The sequence below is a fragment of the Monodelphis domestica genome, chromosome 1, assembly GCF_027887165.1.
Source record: "Monodelphis domestica isolate mMonDom1 chromosome 1, mMonDom1.pri, whole genome shotgun sequence".
In the NCBI taxonomy this organism is placed as follows: Eukaryota; Metazoa; Chordata; class Mammalia; order Didelphimorphia; family Didelphidae; genus Monodelphis; species Monodelphis domestica.
In genome coordinates, this window is record NC_077227.1 from 481,836,452 (window position 1) to 481,842,968 (window position 6,517).

The 6,517-nt window shown below is 41.2% G+C and overlaps 1 long non-coding RNA gene across 2 annotated transcripts; it reads left to right on the forward strand.

Moving 5' to 3' along the window:
* Positions 1 to 962: 962 nt before the first annotated feature.
* LOC103094563 (uncharacterized) lies at positions 963 to 6,308 on the forward strand. 2 transcript variants are annotated; one of them, XR_008915409.1, is made up of 2 exons: positions 963 to 3,411; positions 4,094 to 6,308. It is a non-coding gene; the product is annotated as an uncharacterized LOC103094563 (long non-coding RNA). The 2 variants fall into 2 exon arrangements; XR_008915408.1 differs by having other exon boundaries at positions 6,079 to 6,308.
* The last annotated feature ends 209 nt before the right edge of the window (positions 6,309 to 6,517 follow it).

Here is a 6,517-nt window from a genome sequence, read left to right on the forward strand (position 1 = left end):
ATTGGCAGAAAAGTAAAGATGGCTGGCTTGGGGCCCCTCCCAAAGTGGAGGTCTGACCTACTCTTTTTTTTAAACCCCTACCTTACATCTTAGAATCAATACTAAGTATTGATTGCAAGGCAGAAGAGTGTTAAGGGCTAAGGAATGAGGGTCAAGTAACTTGACCAGGGTCATATACCTAGGAAGTGTCTGAGGCTAGATATGAACTCAGGACCTCTTGTCTTGGGGCTCCACTCTCTATCCATTGAGTCATCAAGCTGCCCCCATCAGATCTACTCTTTAATTAAATTATCTTTGTCAGGTGAATGGGGGACAGTGTTTAGTAGGAAGAAACTTAGAACAAGGAAGAGTTAGAAAACACTATAGCAGTAGTCCAGGAAAGAGGTGAGAAGAGATGTGCCTATATGAAGAGAGAGAGGGACTTTTGAAGAGATGCCATGAAGATAGAAATGATAGGATCTGGTAGTGGCACAGGTATGTGAGGTGACCATGAAGGAGGAGTAAGGGATGATACTATGGTTGCAAGCCTGGGTGACTCTTTGGTGCTCTCCTTGACAGAAATAGGGACGTTTTGAAGTGAGAAGGGTTTTGGAGGAAAACATAATGAATCCTGATTTAGGCACATTCAATTTGAGATGCATAGGGGTTGCCAAGTTTGAGACTTTCAAGAGGAAGTTGGAGATTTGTGACCATAGTGCAGGAGAGGAATTCTAGCTGGATATAGAAATCTGAGAATCATCTACAGAGTGGTGATATTTGGAACTATGGGAGCAGATAAGATCGTTGAATAAGACATATATATGGAGGGAAAAAGAAAAGGCACTGGCATAGACTCCGGAGGAATGTCCAAGAAGAGTGATTGTGACATGGATAAAGAACTCACAAAGGACACTGTGAAGGAGTGGTCAAATAGGAAGTAGGCAATGGGGGCAGCTAGGTAGCTCAGTGAATTGAGAGCTAGGCCTGACCTCAAACACTTCCTAGCTGTGGGACCCTGGGCAAGTCACTTAACCCCCATTATCTAGCCCTTACCACTCTTCTGCCTTGCAGTCAATACTTAGTATTGATTCTAAGATGTAAGGTAAGGTTTTTTAAAAGCTAGGCAATATCGGAAAGAATAATATGAATATCTAGAGAGTAGACAGGAGGAGAAAGTGGTGAACAGTGTCAAATATTGCATAGAAATCATGAACAATTAATATTGAGCAAAGATCCTTGGATGTGTCAGTTAGGAGATCATTGTTAACTATGGAAAGAACAGTTTCAATTTAATTATATCAGGGGCCAGATTATATTAGGTTAAGAAGAAAATAAGAAAAGAAAAAACATTGAGTGTAGACTTCTTTCCCATAAAGTTTCCTATGAAGAGGAAGACAGATATAAGGATGTGGCAGGATAAGAGGTACTTTTGTAATCTTTTTTTAAAATAATATTTTATTTAATCATTTCCAAGCATTATTCATTAAAGACAAAGATCATTTTCTTTTCCTTCCCCCCACCCCCCATAACCCATTGTCATGTTGTTAGTATTTGCATTAGAGTGTTCGTTTAGAGTCTCTCCTCTGTCATGTCCCCTCAACTGCTGTAGTTGGGCAGTTGCTTTTCCTCGGTGTTTCTACTCCCACAGTTTATCCTCTGCTTATGAATAGTGTTTTTTCTCCTAGATCCCTGCAGATTGTTCAGGGACATTACACCGCTACTAATGGAGAAGTCCATTATGTTCGATTATACCACAGTGTATTAGTCTCTGTGTACAATGTTCTCCTGGTTAAGAGGTACTTTTTAAAGGATGGGGAGACATGGAAATGTCTATAGGCCTACCAGAAAGAAAGAACAGACATGGAGAAATTAAAGATTTTTTTACATGGGTGAAATTTTCTTGATAAATCTAGAAAGGAGAGGAGAGGACAAGGATGAATATAGAGGACTTGGTGTTAGCAAAGAGAAACATCACCTCTTCATCTGAGGAAGTAGGAGATAAATGGGAGAAGTGATTGAATGATATGAAATGTAGAGAAAGGTAGAAGATGAAACTCTTGGTAAATGGTCTCATTTTTTAAGCAAAATCTAAAGGGAAGTCCTCAGGAGAGAAGGAATGGGAGAGAATACTGAGCAAGCCTTGAAGAGAGACAAATACACTTGGGATAGCTGGTGTGGAGATAAGGGGAAAGGATCTATTTGGGAGGAACAAAATGTTTACCTTACTCCAGTAAGTGTCCAGTTAAGACGAGATAACATAAATTTATAGTGGGCCCAGTCAATAGTTTCTTTATTTCCTTTAATTTTGTTCAGTAGCAAATGAAGAGGATCAAAGGAGATAGATGGTGGGAGTAATCCAGAACTTGAGTTCAGTAAGGTGTGATCAATGACAAGGCAGCATGGGGATTGAGTCTAGAGAATGCAGAGTTGAATTGATCAGCCAGGGAGTTTAGATAGGGAAGGGAAGAGAGTGTAAACCACTCAGGGATAATAATATGAAAAAGAATTGCTAGAAAGAAGGAATATCAAATATAGGAAGAAAGGAGTAAAGAAAATAAAGGAAAGAAAGAAAGGAATCATCAAATACAGGGAAAGATAGAAGTAAAAAGGATTATAAAATAAAGGAACTTCAGAGTTTGCAAACAGAGAAGTGGCAGACTTGTGGGTATGATAATCTTTGGGTAACTGAGGTAGAAAAGGAGTAGGTAATAGCCAATGACCTACTATTAAGAAACTGAAGTTAGGCTATTCAAGAGAGTACCATTATGCACCTTCAAGTCCCCTACTGTGGAAGTAAATGTTGGGACAGAGAGAAAGGACTTGATTAAGGTACTGAATTCCTTGAAGAAGGAAAAAAAATATGCCCCAGAGGTTAGTAGATAACAATGACCAATAGCTGGACTAGGTGATAAATTAGCACAAACCTTATAAAAATAGCATGAAACTCAAAGAAGAGTTTTAGTGTAGAGCTCAGTGAAGGTTGTAGGTATGAAAGTACCTGCAAGTAGCAAAGAATTTTCTAACTCCCCCATTTTAATGAGTGAGTGTGTGTGTGTGTGTGTGTGTGTGTGTGTGTGTGTGTGTGTGTGTGTGTGTGTGCCAGTGTGAGAGAGTAGTTAGACTGGAAGGGGTATCTTGATGAGGGAGCCATGTCTCAGAGATGTCCAGGAGATAGAAACATTAAGGAAGTTCTATGACTTATGGAGTAGGCATTCTAGAAGGCACAATGGAAGGAACCATTAAATCTGGAATGGGACATTGAGGTAGAGGAGATGGTGTTGAGGGAGCAGATAGTTGAGTAAGGGGAATAGGGTTTGTCTATTAGCACCTGGGGGGGGTTCAGAATCACTGCAAAGGGGTGAGAATAAGGGGATGGTAATATGTAACTGAGTCCAGGTGAAAGGCTCAGTAGCTGGAGAGAAGTTCACTGAGGTAGGCATAAGATTATATTATTAACAGGTTCTCCCCTGAGGTCCAGTCTCCTGGTAGGTGGAGATGTTATGTTCGGTGGGACTCCAGGATTCGTCTCTCCTAAGCAGGAGCAGTCAGAGGCATGGACCCCATACAGGGAGTAATGAGTGCTAACTTGTCCTAGGGACAACCAGAGGGAAAGAAATGGAAGAGGTCTGGTCTCTGTAAGGATACTTGGTCCTGGAGCTGGCCTTGGGAAATGTCCCCACTGAGGCAAATATCCCCTTAAAGAGTGTGGTGCAAGAGTTGGTTCTTGGTCACTGAAGTGGTCCTGGGAGGGGGACTCAGAGCAAGAAGCCTCTGGATAGCTGAAATCCCTCCCTCTCAAGTCCCTTTAATAGGGCTGGAAGTGGCCCTGGGCAACTTAGTAAAAAGATTCATAAGTTTTTGTGGCCAATCCAGTGCTGAGTCTTTAATGAGGCAAGTTCTCAGAGAGCAGGCACACAGTCTTTGCTAAAGACAGAATTTGTGCTCAGAGAATAACTTTGGAGACAGAGTCCAGACTCACCTCTAGGCTATAATTAGACATCAGAGGAGCACAAAGGTATTAGAGCCAGTAGAAGAATGTCACTGACTACAGCAATATCTGCTTCTTAGTCTTCATGCACTAAATGAAGGGGTTTGATCAGATGATCTCTTTAAGTTTCCTTCCAGCTCTCAATCCTATAATCCTCTGAGAGGTGCTCAAGGCTGCTGTCAGGTTCCAGTACACCACAAGATGGCAGTGCTACCCCAGAAGAGACAAACCAGAGACTACCCAAAGCAGCCACGGGATGCTCCTGGACCCTGCTTGGGAAAGGAGTCAGAATCTGAGACAATGATAACTCTTCTCTAGTCTCTCTCCTAAAAGACCTGAAGCTGAAAGACAATTTTGAGATTATCTGATCCAATCCCTTTCATTTACCAGATGAAGAAACTGAGGATGAAAGAGTTGCGGGTTTGCCCAAGCTCACAGTGGTGGAGTGGGTGTTCCATCTTCCCTGATTTCCATCAAACAAACACTCAAGCTCAACCTATACTGAATGGTCTGTGAGGTCCTGAAAATTAATTTTTTAATGATCATTTACTTTCTTTCACTTCCATAAAAGAAAAAAGATATTGTAACAAATATATATGTATGCATGTGTGCATATATAGCGATACATAGATACATGCATGCACACGAGACAAATTCCCACATTGGCTGTGCTCCATAAGGTGTATCTCCTTCTTGATACTGTTTATCATCTCTCTGTCAAGAGGTATGTAACACTCTCTGTAATTGGTTCTCTGGAATTTTAATGAAGCAAAATACAAATTAACGGGCAGGGGGCAAGGCAGGGGAGCTGTGCCAGGGAGCCAGACTCTGACTATGCTATATCCTTAGGATTAAGGGACTCAAATTAAAGTGGGAGATGGAAGCAAAGAAAATCATTTCAGCCTGCCTTAGGGTAGCCTTGGTTTTGAGGCATTTTGCTAATAGAAGATAAACTCCATGTCCACTCTAACGCAGGACTTGTGGCAGCTCTTGGCTTTTCATTGCCCATTTCTCCATTTCAAATACTCTTGGCTCTCTTCTTTGCCCGCCTGTAGCTAGCTCATCCTGCAAAGCTCCAGTTTTTTCTTTCTCAGGAAGCCTTTCTTGAATAACTTCATTTCTCTTGAATTACTCCTTAATCTCAGGGGGTCCTCAGCACCCCAGGGCTCAGTTATACCACATCGATTTAATTCAACAAGTGATGCTCTTTGACTACTGTCTCTAATTGCTCTGTGGAACCAGGGTAGTTGGTGCTTTTCTAGTGGATAGTAGTGCTTGAGCCTTGAGGTGGGAAGGTTCGATGGCCCTGTATCCCCAAAGAGAGAAAGTTCTCTCAATAGCTTTGGTGGATGTAAGAGCACCTGGTTGGGGAGGCATTTCTATAGGAGTGTTTTTAGAGGTTTGGAGATGGGAAAGGATGCTGATGTATGAATTGGTGGTAAAAAAAGGGATTGACCATCATTTGAAGTATAGCCTGGTTGAGCAGAGGTTAGTAAGCTACATGCTTTCTGAGGTACATAGGATTGGAGGAACGGTGTGGAAAGACTCAGCCATAAAACTTGTAGCATGTTTATCCTTTGTTATGTCATCACTGTGGTAGGCAAGGGTTATTCATGGGTTTTAGCATCAATCTGGGTCATGTCTCAAGTTGCAGTAGAGCATTGACTTGCTCCCTCTCAACCTGACTATAGAAAGAAGTTTAAGCAAGGATAAAACTGGGCTATCAGATTAGTTTATTGTGGCCTGTCTGAATGTATCAGCTGGTACCACTACACACCCATACCCTGGGCTTCCTAATGCTAAGACTATAATGAATGCCTTAGGGATATGGATCCTTTTTTCTTGGTTTTCATATGTTTCCTCACTCATCTTTGTCCTCTAATGTCTACTAAAGTGTGTGGTTACACAGAGAAGATCCAATAAGTATTAATGAAAGGATAAGCAGCTTGGATGTTCCACTAAGGGCATATTTAGTTCCTAGGAAATAGCAAATTGACTCCATAAGTGACTACATTCTCTCTGGTTATATAAGCCTGTAATGAGTGCCACAGAGGATGTGGATCATGTTATTTTGGTTTTCATGTGTTTCCTCACTCATCTTTGCCTTCTAGTGTATGCTAAAGTGTGCGATTACACAGAGAAGATCCAAGAAGTGTTAAGGAAAGAACGAGCAGCTTGGATGATCCACTAACGGGATATTTAGTCCCTGGAAAATAGAAAATTGACTCTATCATTGACTACATTCTTTCTAGTTATATGTATATTCAGTTTCTGTAAATTACCTCATGCTTAAATCGCCTGCATGGGAACTTACCAATTAAAGGAATCCTAAATGAAAGGATCCTTTTGTAAAGCAATGATTATTTTTTGTGAAGGAAATTTTCATACTCTCCCTTATCTTGTTTGTAAATCGGCACTTTCATATGAAGGGAGAGGTTGGCTTAAAGCAAGGTGAAGCTGAAATAGAAATTAATCACTTTCCTTGGAACTTGCTGTGTGCTGGGGACTGAAGCTCTCTGGAGGGAAGGTAGTCTCCAGCTTTCCTTTAGT